Here is a 16,567-nt window from a genome sequence, read left to right as displayed (position 1 = left end):
ATAGATGATTGTATATACATGTGTACATACTCATGTGTATATATATACATAAACTTATCTATAGATATATATATGTATATATGTATTGTATACATATATCATCTATCAATCTAAATCTCCAAAGCCAATGCTCTTTACCCCAGTGTGTCTCATTTCTGTTCCATATTTCAATGAGAAACTCAGACCATGATTTCTTGTGTGTAACAGCTTCAACCTAATTTTTGTCTCCAGTTTGGACTAGCCACGTCAGTGTTTGGGAAGACTAGAAATGGGTTAATTTCCAGTTGGCTGCATCTACAGAAAGCACATAAATTATCCATTTCTTCTTGTAAATGAAACTGTTTGTTGCTTACCCATAGTGTCTTGTTTCCTTTCTTGCTTTACCTTCCTCACTGTTTTTCCTTTCCCTTATCATTTTCCAACCTCAACCGAGAATGCATTTCCAAGCAGAACCATTCACCCACCTAAACTCTACTTCCTTCTTGAAATCTTCTTCAAATAACCCATCACAAATTATTCAAGCATTCTGGAAAGTGAAGCCCAGAAATACCACAGCAAAGTAAAAAAAAAAAGTGTAGAAATACATGAAGCCATGGTTTAAAACTAGACTAAAATAGAAATCAGTATCCCATGAAACAAAGGCGAATGAAGATTTATTTTAACGATGTCACCTGGACAGCATCCATTCTCAGTATTCTCGATGGGGTTTATTTTTAAATATTTTAATGTGTGGATTAAATCAGAATCATGAAATTTTTAGAAGGCAGAATCCTGTCCTCAGAGACAATCCTTAAATGGCAAGAGCTGATCTATGTTTGTGAGCGTCTCTGTTTGTCTCCATTATAGTTAATATTGCTCTGTCGAGCCTTTTGTTGAGGACAAGAATGAAATATGTTCCTGATTTTTATATGCCGCTGACATTGTCAAAGCATGTGCTTTAGGGATTCTGGCTCATACTGCATCGATATATTTTTATTACTGCCTCCTCAACAAATGGTTCCTGGGAGTTTATTGATAAGTATGACCATATTAAAATCTGGATCATGAATAAATTATTTCAAACAAAATGGGGAGAAACTAGAGCTGTAGGGGCAGAAGGGTAATGAATGAAGTTTGGGGACTTGAAGACCTAGACTACATCCTGGCCCAGGTACATACACCAAGGTGAGCCTCGATGAGTGCCTCCTGAAGGTCCTCTGGGGACCCCCTCCTCGCCTGGCCTCACGTGCGCCTTCTTTCCCTGAACCTTCCAGAGTAAGGACCACTGCAGGGTTTATACCCCAAACAGTAGAAATCTTCTGGGTGTCGTATGATTGATTCATCATAATTGAGAAGTAGGTTCTTCGACTTTTTATCTTAAATAACTCTTACATGCTTGAAATGGATGTAATCATCAGAGGATTAGGTGATAAAGGAACATTTTTTAAGATTTTAAAGGGAACATCTGTGTCATTTCAAGATTATCAGAACCTGTTAATCCTCGCAAAACACCATCTATTTTTACCTGAATCTTTTGAAACTGTTGTCCATGCAACATATTTGCATGTCCCTGACTTGTTTTCCCTACTTAAGTCAGAGGCATCGTTTCAAAACGCAAATGTACCCCCCCACACTCCCATCCCCTTCACCTAGTTACCTCCCCGTCCTCCTCCTCCTCTCTCAGACCCCAGTTCAGGCCTGTGCTTCCTCAGAGAAGCCACCTATGGTCCCCTAAACTGGGTCAGGCTCCCCGGACACGTGTTCGCACAATCGGGTGGTCCGTGGTATCTGGCACAGTGTAGTCACAGGAGGAGTATTTTAACACGAGTAAATTGGCGAACACGTGTTTTCATCCCTGTAGAGTGATCACCAGCACAGGCCGAAGGCAGGCCATGTTTTTCAGCCCAGCGAGTGAATCCGGGAGGGGCCAAGAGTAGAGATTTTCCTGAGGTAACTCTGAAAGAAAGCTGGAGGAATGCAAAGGTAGATGTGGATCTGTGTTTGAGAAAGGGGTTATCTGAGGTAAAAGTCACTCCCTGAACTTGGAATGACCCAGGGAAATACTGGAGGCAGGGAGAGAGGGAAGTGTCTTGTTCGCATCAGCTTGAGGGTTTGTTTAGAAAATCAAAGCGATCAGGGAAAGGGAGGAAGAAGCAGAAGGAACCAACATTTGACAAGCTCTTTCTGTATTTTAAATCTTGTTCCTGAAGGTTTTCAAGAACTCTTACAAAGATGCATAGGATACAGTAAAAGAAAAATGCGTTCCAGGAAGTAATGAAAGTGAGAAAAACAGTAGATATGCATGAGATTTACAAAGAGCCTGTAGTAAGGTGTGAAGCCTTTAGCCAACACTTTAATTTGGAAATATGGAAAATATTTCATTGACTTCTGAAGAAGCTGTCTGCAAATGGTATGGAAGTCCATAATAATTGATACTATTTATGTAAAAACTGCGTGTGTCTGTTTATGGATTTTCTTAAGTATGAAAATGATGTAGAAGATACACATCAAGTAGGACTGTGGTTAGCTCAGAGGAGACAGAGGGGTAGGGTGAGAGCTGGGATTTAAAACAAAGTGTTTTGAGGTTTGGTTTGGTTTGGTTTTGCCTTGTATGTGTCTGAACTTCTTGCAATTAGCCCACGTTCAGGTGTGACTTTTATAATTTAAAGATAATAATAGTAATAAAGCCTCTACATAAAACCCAACGATATTCACCTTAGCTATTGACAGATACTATATCCAGTCCTTCCCTGAGACCGAATAACAACATTCAGAGCACTTGGCAGTTTTCAGACTGTTCACATCTATTATTGCACTGCTGTGGCCCACGCAGGCAGGACCAGGCAAGGCAAACCCCACTTTACCATCCTCACTTGACAAATACAGAAACAGAGGCAGGGAGCAGGTGGGTGAGCGACCCTGGCCCTAAGCTAGTGAAGAACAGAGTTTGCAAAGGAACCCGGGCCTCCTGATTCCCTCCCCGTGTGCTCTGTTTCCTTTTGTCCTTGGTTCACAGTGTGGCTGCAAGTCTTAGCGTTTTAAAGGAGGAATAAGGAAAAAAATCTCTTACGGTTGCGTTTGATTGCTCATAAAAATGCTTCGCTGTAAACTGTCCTATAACTTCTGAATTATGCTACATAAGTGGTTTGAGGCTTTCTCATTATTGCCGAAGAAGAAAATTTACTGCTTTCATTTAAAGCCCTAGCACACTCTGAAGAAAAGTTGCAGTAGCTGAATATCTTTATTAGACTCTTGCCCTCAGAGCTCACGTCTTGAAAAAACCCCGTTGGGTGCAGACAGTAGTGTTCAGGGTAAGGCATTTCTTGAATCAGAGACTTCAGGTGATAAAACAGACATAGCAGTCTGATTGGTAATCTGAGCAAATCATACTTCATTTTATTTGCTGCCTCCTCATAGCCTTGGACAGCGACATTTGCCTTCAACATAGACACTTGCCTGGGTGTCTGCCTTCCACACCTCTCCTGGCACCTTAGCCAGCCAAGGCACTAAGTCTAGACAGCCTTTCCTCCTTTCCTATTGCAGTTTGCTACAACAATTCCATTCCTGTTGCATGCACGCCACCACCTCGATTAAGACGCGGACTCTATTTTCCCTCTGATTGAGCTGGGCTGACCTTGTGACCTGCTTTGATCCATAAGACGTAATGGAAGTGACATCTTGCCGTTTCCAGGCTCGGGCCTCAAGAGCGGGCAGTTCTCCCCTGGCCCTCCTGGTTCCAGCCACTATTTAAGAGACTCAGACAAGAGTATTGAATGATATGAGGCCCCAACAAGAGAGGCCCTGGAGGATAAGAGGAACTCCCCACTGAGTGCAGCCTTGTGAGTGACCCCAGCCGACGTCTTATGGAGCAGAAGGACCACCCAGCTGAGCCCAATCAACCCACAGCATAATGAGAAATAATACATTATTGTTGTTTGAAGCTACTAAGTTTTATGGTAGTTTGTTACCCAGTAATAGAGAACTAAAACATGAACTATCCCCTTCCTTCACTCCCTGTCTCCCCGCTCACCAATCAGTTATGCCTGATCATCTCTTCTGCTCATTTTCTGAACCATCATTGGTGGAGGAAAAAGGAACATTCTTTCAATCATTGCTCTTTGTCCAGCATGCACTTCTCAAGTTGTTGCTCTGAGCTGGGCACCGTGTGCGCCTTGGGCAATGTGGGGAAGACCAGGACAGAGTCCCTGCTTCATGGGATCCTTAGATCAGTGGAGGGGGCACATGCAGGAAATTAACCTTCTCACTCGTAACTGTCGCCTCCCAGCCTGTAATCCCACAATTCTACTATGGGGTAACTCTAAAGTCCACTTTTTCTCAGTCTTGAGACTCACACAGGTAGGCAGTAAAGAGTGTTTGAGATCATTATCTCTATCAGATATGAGGGTATCTTGTCATTAGGAACCTAATACATGAAAACTAAATCTTACAAGGCAGACACATGAAGGGACAATTATTTACTTCATGAAACTGGATCTTGCATTTACCGATAAAATCTTTTCAATTACCTGTTACCTAATTAATAAGACACTGGGTGGCAGAGGGAAGGCATTTTGAGCTGGAAATCAGGAAACTTGAACACAAATGCTAACTATTCCTAAGAAAGTGTCATTTAAGAGAGTCACTTAACTTTTCTCTTTATTTAAAAATACCAGGAAGTCTGACTCAACCATCTGTAAGGTGCTTTCCAGTCTGAGAGTCTATGATTATGAGTGTGTTTAAAGAAATGGCTATGAGAGAGGCAGAAACTATGGCCATAAAGTGTTAATCTCCACGGCCAAATCGAAGCTAAATTGTAATGTCAAGCATCCCTGGAATGAAACTGAATCCGGGGGAAGACACGACTGTATCTTTTGAGGCCATTTCCCCATGATTCCCTCTGAGAAGACGAGAGACAGAAAAGGAGGATTTAAAGAGTAGGGCTGAGGTTGAGAAGGAGGCGCTTGGCTCCTGGGGGACCGGGGGGCCAGCACCACTGCCGCCATCCAGCATCGTGTCATAATCAGTCATTAAAGGAAATGGGAACGTTTCAGTCCCCAAGCTAGTGAGACCTGAACACGACAGGCACACCAGGTTAAGGAGTTTGGACTTTCTCCATAGACAGTGGACGTGAATGAAGCTGTTTTTGAATAGGGGAGACTGATTGTCAGGCCAGGATGTGGGCCCCAGCCCTGGCCTTCTCCATGCAGCCAGCACCATACCCGAGCACCACGCTGAAAATCCTGTCAAAGCCAGCCGGCCAGCAATGCCTGTCCCAGGTGGTGGCCCACCCTCTGTTCCTGACCCTGGCCTACCAGGCCTTCTGAACCCAGTCTCCACAGTCCAGCTCTCAAGAGATGTTTCTCTTCATTTCATGAAGAACCATTGTTTTGAAGCCTAAGATCAAAGGTGAATATTCGAACGGAGGTGGTGCTGGTCATCAGTTGAGGTTGAGCATGGTCGAGGGTTAGAGAAATCTTGCCACCAGGTATTAGGGAGCCTGCAGTTTAGGGACAGAAAATCCTAGTACTAAAGGAAGGAGGATACAGCAAAAGCAAAGTCATAAAGGAACTACCTTTTAAACACGTACAGCTTTTACATCTTTCAAATCACTTTCACATGTATTGTTTCCTTTGTTTGGACTAAAAACCTGTAGGATAAATAGGGTAGCTGTTATTATTCCCACTTGGTGGCTGAGATTAAAACCAGATTATTGCAGGCTCCGAAAGACTGGAAGAAATGCTAAGACTTTAGCCCCATACAGGGGGCTATGGGAGGTCATTGTGTGAGGTTACCCATGGGACAAAGCCATGAAACATTCCAGAAGATTCATCTCTTAAATTCCCGATGCTGTGGATGCCCCGAACACGGTACTCTGGTGCTAAAATGCCTTTCTATTTTGGAGCATTTATCTGTTGTTGTACCTTTTAATTGGTCAAATACCCACCTGCAATATCCATATTAGAAACACACAGGCAAAAATCAGAAGGCCTGAGAGGTCATTAGAAGTTGGAATGGATGAGGAAAGGCATCTCTTCTAGAAACTCATTTTGCTCTTGCAAATGACCGAAAACATTTCTGAGTAACAAAGCGGGAGTCGAGACAGTTTAACTTATGTGGTTCTTAGCATTTATAGGTTTTTTAACCTCTTTATTTTTCCCCACTTTGTCTCCATTACTGATGTAGAAGAAAATTTGAAATATTCTGACTATTAAATGAGTATCTTCTGGCTAAATTCCTGGTTGATGTACACTTTTAGATAAAATCGCATATATAGATATGTTGGAGCCATTTTTTGTCAGTCTGGCTTCCACTCACCACAGGGCTGGTAAAGTTCATGAAGGCCGTACCCTGGAGGCCACCGTCACAGGACTCCATTGGCACGACAGTCCCATGAAGCTAAAATCACCACCATTATTCATCACCCCTGACTGGGGCTGCCCAAGGCCAAACCCAAACACTGCCCTGCCTTAAATCCCAAATTCCATGGAGGATTCTCAAGGCCAGCTGACTCTAACAAGCCTAAACGTTATGCCATCCTTAGTCACCAGACAAAATGCCATGGATGTTCCCTTGACCCTCTCACGCACTCATCTCACAGGACTCTGAGCCTCCTGTGTCTGTCCAACCACTCCTCTCTTCCTCCTGCCCCATAGCTTTCAACTGTGCCCTCTGGAATTCCACTTCCTAACCCAGCCACCCTGTGTCTTCAGACTCTTCACAGATGCTCCTCCACTTCCTGACCTTAAGCAAAAATGGGCTCCCCCTTGAGGACATGGCTCTCCCAAGTAGCTTGCTCCAGTTGAAGGAGCCCCTATGTCCCCTTGACTATCCCAATGGGTACCTCAAACTCAACAAGGACAAAATTGAACCTGCCATCTTTCCTATATTATCCATTCTCTTCCCCACACCTCCATGACACAATGACAGAGAAGTTACCCAGCCACCCGAGCCAGGCATCTGGGGATCCACCCAGACTCACCTTTCTCTTTTATCTTTCACATTCTGTCACTCACCAAGCCCTGACCATTTTTCCTGCTAAGTAGTTCTCTAACCCATTCCTTCTCTTGTGTTTTTATTAGTAAAGTCTAGTTCAAGGCCTCATCTGCTGCCTACATGGTCATACTCTTTTTCTGCTTTCACTTCACCCTAGACCATCCTCCACCCAGCTGCCAGAGGGATCTCTAACACAGAGCTGACCATTTCGTTCCTTTGCCTCTACTGGTTCAGTGACTCTCCCAAGCCTGGCTAAGCTCTCTTTCAGGGAAAACAGGCCCTCCTTGATCTGTCCCTACCTACCACTTCATTCTTATCTCCCCCAAATTGCTGTCTCCTGCTTTGTGCTCTAAATGACCAGTGCTTTGTTGCACTCATCATGCTAAAATAATCCTGAACTTTTCTTCGTGTGGTCCCCCTTGCTTCAAATGCCCTTCCTCACTCTACCCCATACTTTGCCTTGTTGTCTCTTACACACTAAGCTTTGATTGGTTTCATCTTGCAAAGGAACCATTTCCTGAGAGATCATGCCAGGCTCAGTAACCCTCCCCATACTCTCCCAGCATCTTCTGCCTGGTTTGTATTAGCCATGTGAGTGTGTATGCATCTTTCCCCTGTATCTATTTTCTTGGAGGTCAAAGGCTCTGCATTTTTTACATTTTTTAATACATTTTATTTTTACATTTCCATCTGTAGGTCTAGCAAAGTGACAGGAAAGTATTAGGTGCTTAATAAATATTTGATGCACCCAAATAATTTCCACTGAAAAAGAATTTGTCAAGTCCCAGTGGCCTTCATGCATGTAGGCATTCACTTACTCATTCAGCAATAAAATACCTACTAAATATTTATATCCTATTTATCCAGCATTCTTGACCTCTGCTGTTTAGATATGCTACAACTTCTTGAAATGCCTCAAATTCACTTTCACGTAGAATCACTCTCTCATGTGAGCACCCTGGCTTATGCAAAATAATTGATCTAGGTGATCTGGGAAGAGGCAAGACTAAGCCCAGGTCCTTGTGAGTTTACAATCTGATATGATGAGACACATCTGCAATATTTGGCAATACATCGTTTGTAGAAAACCTTTCAGCAAATGAAAATTCATAAGACACAAACTGAATACCTACATGTCTGGAGAATTTGGAAAGAAGAAGAAAAGTCAGAACTGGGTGAATTTAATGAGAGCTGGCTGCAGAAGGTCAGGTTTCTCTTTTGTGTAAAGACAAGGAATGAATGGCCAAATGTTACTCTATGGAAAACTTATAAACCAACATGACTTCTGCATTATTCTGATCTTATTCTTCCACTTACCAGTCATATATAAGATGATCTGCATTACAGACACATGTTGTTACAAGAGATAATATTTCTTTATTTCCAAGTGACCAGGCTGGCATAAGTAAGTCAACAATATTGGGGGGGAGAGAAAATGGAACGGATGAATGAACTGAAGCCAGAGGTATCTAGAAACTGGAAACTGGAACATGGAGTTTCAAGGTGCAGCTAGCTGCTGATTGTAAAATGTAATACATGAGGTTGAGACAGAAAACATACACAGTATCTCAGGCTTTGTTAAAGTCTAATTAAAGGGGGTAAATCTGTAGGACTTTATGTAAAAAGGAATTAGCAAAATTGATAAGGGATTGGATGTTAGACATCAAAAATCTCCCAAGTTTTTGTTTAGGGAACCAGGAAAAGCCAAGTGGTTCTCTTGACAGTAATGAAGACAAACTATGAAAGGTGAGTATTAGAAGAAAACTATATGAGTTCATTTAATGAATTAAATACATTATATAAAGACTTTAAATGACATTGTCCTGCAGACAAATAGAGATGTGGGATTCTAAAAGGGGCATGAAATAAGAGCCATTTAAACAGTGGCATTTGTGGGTGCTAGAGGTAAGGAAAAGCCCCCCAAAGCAATGAATCAGCATCTCGGCTATGGCATCTGGGTCTGGATTAAGGTCCAGTCCCCCTACCCAACAAGAAGGGGAGATCTTGATGGGCTGAACTCCTGGGTGCAGATAAATTACTGCATTTTCAAAGGCTGGAGGAATAAATGGAGCAACTCCAAACAAATTGAAATCAACGTTTCAAATGTGATACAATGGAGCCAAAATTCCCGGCCTTTCCCCTCCCCCAAGTCTCCTGCCTGATGATAGGATATGGTTGGAAGCATTGCCAGAACCTCGTTCTCATTTTGCAGGGACAACACTACCTCAGGCTCTTCCCACACCCCAAACTTCTTCAGCTATCCTATCTCAAAAATAAATCCTTTGGGACCTCCACACGCCTGAAAATTTCCTCATCTAAGTATAACACCCACCACAGAAATTCTCCCACAGGTTCTCCAGATAGCTTCATAGGATACTGCTTTTGCTGGAAAATTCTGCCAACAGCCCCAATTTGCCTCGTAATGAAATAAAGAACAGGTATTTCTTTCCAACACTGTCACCACAAGATTATTTTAATACAAGTTTAATTAGGAAGCAACACAATAAATAGTATCCCTAAATAACAAATAGGAATGGCAATTGCTAGTCCTACCAAAATCCTACATCTTTATGGATGCATTTTTCTACCTCACTACAGTGACCAATGAGGTGGAATGATTTCCTGACTTGGCTTCCCCACTGGCCTCCGTTAGGGTTCCTCTGATGGGTCCCCTCCTGGATCCCAGTTTCTCCATTCATCTTCAACCCTTCCAGAATACACATACAGTATTTCTGGGCAATCCTCAGCTGCATATGTGCTCAGCTATCTGAGATCCTGAGGAATCTGTTCTATCAACATCTTAATGGAAGGGAAGATGGAAAAGCCTCCCTTCTTTGATTTGTGTATCCCAGGGGACACTGTCCCTATTAAAGATCGCTCCAATTCTCACCTGGTCTTGAAGCAGTCCAGCATCATGGCTGCTCGGCCAGCTACACCCTGAGCCTCTGGATACTCACTGCTAGTTCACCACTTAGATCTCTAGGACAACGTCCTCTCCCTAGAACTCTGATGCCATCACACTGACCTCAGCAGAAGGTTACATTTTCCTCTACAATCACATTCCGTAATTCACACCATTCCATTAACAACACAAGGCTGTTGGACTTGATCAAGAGTTTGGAGGTGGAGGTAATTATAATTTTTATATTAAAATGACCATTGGGATGCCTGGGTGGCTCAGTCAGTTGAGCATCTGCCTTCAGCTCAGGTCATGATCTCTGGGTCCTGGGATTGACCCTGTATCAGGCTCCCTCTACTCAGTGGGGACCCTGCTTCTACCCCTCCCGCTCCTCCTGCCTGTGCTCTTTCTCTCTCTCTCTCTTTATCAGATAAATAAAATCTTTAAAAAAATAAATAAAAATAAAAATGACCATAAACATCACTGTTCCCAGGGTCTATGAAAAAAAAATTAAAAATCAAGTTAAAACCTTCACACAGATCCTCTCCTTGGGTTCCCTGATTCCTAGCCTTGGTCCCCTCTCCTTCCCCAGAAACAGAGAAAGAATATTCTTAAATCCATCATGTTGCAAACCTCTACTTTCCTCTATGAAAATTTATCCCCCTACTTTAGAAGGTCGGTCTCCTCCTCTGCTCCAATAAGGGCAATCCATGAGACATCATAGTCACAGCAGTATCTGCTCCCAAAGGTCGAGTTGTTCAATGTGAAACAACACTGTGTACCTCCAGCCAAACAATGTACACACTCGTCTCTGGCAGGACAAATGTCAAAACCCATTTTAAAAGAGAGAAACATTTCCCTAAAGGCAACATGATCTGAACGGCTTTCCCTGGGTCACAAAAGAGATGGCATTTTTACATTATTGACAAAGACACATCAATCCCCTGTTCCTATTCTCCTGTGTCCAGACCTTTTCCAGGCTTTTCCTTTTGTAAACCAACTAACCAACCAACCAACCAACCAACCAACCAACCAACCAACCAAGAAGCCCATTACGGCATCTTTGAGAATAATAGAGCCATCAACTTCACAGCTACACCATAGCTTTTCTTTACCTTGGACCAAATCCTATTCTACTCAAGATTTCCTCCATGCTAGTATTGGAAATAGGGGAAAGACTAACATAGAGACGCACAGTCCACCAAAGCCATCTGCTTTTTCTCTACAGGATTGCTTTTTCCTATTTTATTAGTATGGACTAACATTTAGCTTCTCTGCCAGGCTCTTTCCCATCAGTCTTCCGATCTCCTGTCCTTCCTGGGCTGTACCCTGTCCCCTGTCAGTGATGATCCATGGCTAATCTGGCAGCCCACTAGTGACGCCTCATTAGAGTCGAGTTACACGAGTTGGTCACGATAGCTTCTCCTTTAAAACATTTCTCTAAAAATGAGCTGGCGCTATCCAAAGCCATCCAGAACCATCCTCTGCCCAAGCATCCCGTTTCTCACATTATAAATCCCTCACCTCCTAAATTCACATTCTGAGTCCTTTTATTAGTTCCCATTTCTGTGTCAGATTTTACTTCCCATCCTCACATAACTCTGATTTCTTCCAACTACTCTGCTCACATCTCTTTTTGTTCCTAGAATTCCTCTTTTCCTTTTATCTCTTCCACAGCTGCACTTTATTTTTTTTCAAGCCACCTGACCTCTAGAATACCTTTTCACGTCTCACCTGACACACCAGCTCTCTCAGCTATCAAAATTTGGGAGATTTCCTAACCCCTCCAGAGCCAATGGTGACAGAATCACCACTGCTGTCAGTAGACAGTTCTGCAGGGATCAAAATAAACATGACTTGGGGGGCGCCTGAGTGGCTCAGTCGTTAAGCGCCTGCCTTCGGCTCAGGTCATGATCCCAGGGTCCTGGGATCGAGCCCCACATCGGGCTCCCTGCTCGGCGGGAAGCCTGCTTCTCCCTCTCCCGCTCCCCCTGCTTGTGTTCCCTCTCTCACTGTGTCTCTCTCTGTCAAATAATTAAATCTTAAAAATAAATAAATAAATAAACATGACTTGGTTAATCAGGGCTTGTCAATCATGTTGCAATGGCATCATATAGATGTTCCTTCAGCTACCTTATGAACTAGAAATGGACCCCAGCTGCAGTATGAATGAAACAGCCTTTGTGGGATAACCCAAGATTCTAACCACCATTTATAATGTTATCTGTGTGGGAAAAGGAGGCCTCCATTCTAGATAAACCACAAATGAATTTTTGGAATGTGACTGGCTCACACCTGGCCTCTGAAAATATTGTAGTCATTTTCCTTCCGCTTGCACTGGATCATCTCATCCGGGAAGCAGCACCTTTTCTGTTTTAAAGACCTAGATAGACCCCCCAAAAATGCATTGCGGCAACTGGAGGAAGCTCACTTGCTGATGAGAATAACAATAAAATATGTATTTCTGTGTATTTTCACCTTTTTATCACATCCTAAGATTTTCAGAGCAAATAGCATGGATTTGGGCAAAGAGCAAATTATTTAGAGACAGGAGACCTAGGTTAAGGTCTGGCTTTACGATGTATTAGACATCTACTTGGCCAAGTCGCATAATCCGTGTAAGCCTCAGTTTCCCTAACAGTAAAGCAAGAGTAGTAACAACAGCAATAACCTGCTTATCAAATTTCAGGATTCCTCTGCAGGCAGGGCAGCAGGACAAGGTGTGAGCAGGGCTGGAGTTGTTGGGACAGGTGGGAATGAGGGTGGCTACAGAAATTCAAACAAGCGGGTAGGACATGGCAACGAAGGGAATTAAGCAGTGTCCAGACATGACGCAGGCAAAGATCAGGTTAGAAGGAGGAAGTAGTAGGATGTCCTCTGTCACGGTCAAAGCCTGGTGAGCAAAACTGAGTGTGTGGTATTCACCATCCCAGTATTTCATGGAGGTCTTTACCAAAAAGCCAGGTTAAATCTCTTGGGAAGAGAACCCAGCATTCAAAATTATAGGAAGATAGACTAGAAACCCAGAATGGGAATCCAAGGGAAGCCCAGTTCTATGAAATCAGGGGAGCAGAGGACACTTGGAAACAGGTGGCAAACTATCACGACACTCTAGAGTGGCTTAACCATGATTCAAGACAAATAGAGAATTCTAGGGGTCATCTCAGAGACCCCTTGCCCAGCAACAAAAGAACCTTGGCATTGAAGCTCACGCATTATCCGGGCAAGGTATAGGTTATAAGAATGTACATTGAGTTGGCAGAGGAAAAAACATCTTCCGGTAGAATTAAGGTTGACGTGTCAGGTAGCTGAGTCAGTTGAGGTTCTGTGTGCTCGGCTGGGCACTCGGTCCCAGAGTAGGTGAATCCATCTCACTGCCTTGTGGCCACAGGCGTCCTTTGCTCCTGGCAGTTACCCTGTAAATGCTGAGTGCCAGAGCACCATGGCGGGCGGGGGGCGGGGCAGATTGGCACCACAGCAGATGCTCAACAAGTCAGATGAGTGCATGGACAGAGGATTGAATACTAAATACAAGTTAAAAGTCCGCGCATGACAAGTGGGGCCTCAGATGCCGCAGCTTTTTGTGCACAGAAGATCCTGTACTTTTCCTCTCATGCAAAGGAATTTTAAGGACGGTGTCTCATCCTTCGTGATTAAGCCTGCAGTCATCCTTAGTCCTCTGCTCTTGGAACTTTGGAAAAGAGAAGGCAGCCCTCTGTCTGCATTCTAAAAGCTGTGTAGGAGAAGACAGACACTTCAAAGAATTCAATAAAAAATGAGAAGTCAATTGTCAACAAATTCAGGGTTCCTATTCGAGGCCAGTCAAAAGTAATAAATAAAAAAAAAATTTTGTTAGGCAGAGAGAATTAATCACTTAGTTAATACCTTAATATCCATTTGAAGGTGACTGATTTATCAGTCCTGATATGTCCTTTGCAACATTTGAGGAGGAGTGTAACAGAGGATGGAATCCAAGGTGTCCTGATCTCAGCTTCCTGGCGATTATGTGAGGAATGTGGATGTCTGGGTGAGGTCGGCCCTTGAGCCCCTCAGGATCAAAACCTGTGCGGGAGCCTTCAGGAGCCCCATCTTGGGGAGAGGCATGGGGACCTGTGCTTCCCCAGCAAAGGGACCTTTGCATTTCCTAATTAGGTTATATTCAGCGTTCAGAGGCTGGTGATGGATGAGATACTGAAGTGTAATCACAACCGATATTATTCACGTCCCAGGAATGTGCCCCCGAGCCCGCTCTGCTAGCTCCAGCAGAAGACAATGCTGTCGTTGACAAATAGCCTTTTTACATTTCAGATTCTGGTTTGGATTTATTCCTCTGTTTGGTCACGACTGCGGAACAGGTATCTAGAGAAGACACATAAACAGGCTGTAAGTTCCATTTCCAGGTTGTTGGAGGCTCATTAAGTCCTATAAAGACTGGCAGAGGCTGCCTTTCAGAATGGCCAGAAATGGGGCCAGCTAGGGCCGCCTCTGCCTCAGCCCTGCGTTGCTTGGTTGCCTAGAGGCGCCAGGAACCACAGAAAGGGTAATTAACTTAATCCACAGGTGTTGTGCCAGGCATTGTGCTAAATAAAAGATGAAAATAAGCTGCCTATTCTGAAATGGTTAGAGCAATCAGGTAGAGAAGCCAGACCAAAACAAACATGCTGGAAACTGCAGTCGTCCCCCCTAATCTGTGGTTTCTCTTTCTGGTTTTAGATACCTTCGGTTAACCGCACGTTGGATGCAGATGACCCTCCTTCTGACATATGGTCCGAAGGTCAGTAGTAGCCTAACGCTCCGTCACAGACCCCTACGCCACTCCCCGCACTTCATCCCATCACATGGGCATTTTATCACCTCACATCATCACAAGAAGAAGGTGACTATAGTATAATAAGATATTTTGAGAGAGATCATGTTCGCACAAATTTTATTATAGTATATTGTTGTAACTGTTCTATTTTATTATGAGTTATTGTTGTTAATCTCTTACTGCGCCTAATTTGTAAATTAAGTTTTATCATAGGCATGTATGGTTAGGAAAAAACAGTATCCACTGGGGGTCTTGGAACGTATACCCCACTGATAAGGGGACGCCTGCTGTGATGCTCGTCAGAGGCATCTCAGTACTATAAGGGAGGGATAAAACCTGAATGAGTCACTGGAGCAGGGGAGGGCTGCATTAAGTAGTCAGCATTAATTCTAACTAAAGGGGGGAAGGCTACCTCCAAAAGAGGAGTTTCGAAGAATGAGTACGAGTATATGGGCAGGGGAGGAATATTTCAGGAGGTAAGAAATGAGACAGAGCCATGGGCAAGGTGCTATAGTAACCCAGAGGAGGGACAACAGTCCAGACAACAGGACTCGAGAGCATTTGACAGAGGAAGTGAGCCTTGAAGATGCTGGAGGTGATAGTCAGATGGAGGGCAGAGGGGAGGGCATTCCAGACAGAAGAAACCGCCCTGCCCAGAGAAGGGAAGGAACGCAGCAGTTCTGAATACCAGTCAGTCAGTATGTTTGGAACCCGGGGATGGTTTAGAAGATGGGGTTGGAGAGGAAGGCAAGGACCAGGGCATGACACAAGGTTTTTTTTTAGCCATCTAAGTATTTAGCCATTTTGTATTTTATCCTTATGGCTCTGAGAAGCCTCATGAGGTGGTCCAATCTATCTGACCTGGTGACTAACTGGATCTGGAGAGAGGGTACGGATGAAAGCTCCAAGTGAGACATGATGAGGGCTTCACCCAGAAGTATAACTGAGAAACAAATAGTCTTAGGTGATCCCACAGGTTTTACTAGGCGGGAGGAAAAAAATGGAATAATTCTATCTATTCGGTAATAATATTTTCCAGTGCTCACTGTCTACCTTGTTTCATTATTTATGCAAGTGTTATCTCCTCTATTGGATTATCTGTTCCTTGAGGGAAGATCAGACAGATTCATGTCTAATTTGACTTTGTGCTATTCACACTTTCTGGTACTGACCTCACACATATTGTTCTCTAAATATGTGTTGAATGAACAGAAAACCCAGAATTTGTGTCTGGGAACGGCCGGGGAGAGAGATGGTGCAGGGTTAGTACTTAAACGAGAGAAAATCCTTCAACTACTTGCTGTGCGGAGAGATTAATTTCCCTGCCATTCTGCCCTTTTTTCAGACAGACCCTTATGGCCACCAGGGACCTTCAAAGACTTCAGAGGGTCCCTGCTGCCCATCTTCTTAGACATGATGGGCACTAGAGTCTATATAATTTCTAGAGGATTCCAAGGACTGGCAGACATACCCTTGCCAGTGCAAGGCAAAAGTGAGCAGGAGTTTCTTGTCAAAATTTCAAGATACCCACTCACCTATTTACTGATACCTAAGGATTATGGTCACCAGGATTCTCTCAAGACATCCATTTCTAAGCCATGTTCCAAAGCCAGCAGTATTTTGTATACTGAAGGTATATAGTGATATAGAGTCTAGATGAATGTAAAGTTTACTTTTATATTTTAATTTCAGAAATGCAGATCAATAGTGCAATGATCAACTCCTCAACAATACCAAAAAAATACAGAGTTTTATACTTTTTTTTACACATATAAACTCCTGTTTTTGCTGGTTTAATTGTTTCCTTCCAATTTTCTAAAAGAAGTATTTTCAGCTCCTTATAATGAGTTAATATTTATTCATTTTATTACTAAATTTTTAAGCTC

This window comes from Halichoerus grypus, chromosome 10 (genome assembly GCF_964656455.1).
Source record: "Halichoerus grypus chromosome 10, mHalGry1.hap1.1, whole genome shotgun sequence".
Classification (NCBI taxonomy): Eukaryota; Metazoa; Chordata; class Mammalia; order Carnivora; family Phocidae; genus Halichoerus; species Halichoerus grypus.
The sequence above is the reverse complement of the archived record's forward strand: the minus strand, read 5'-3'. Positions refer to the sequence as shown.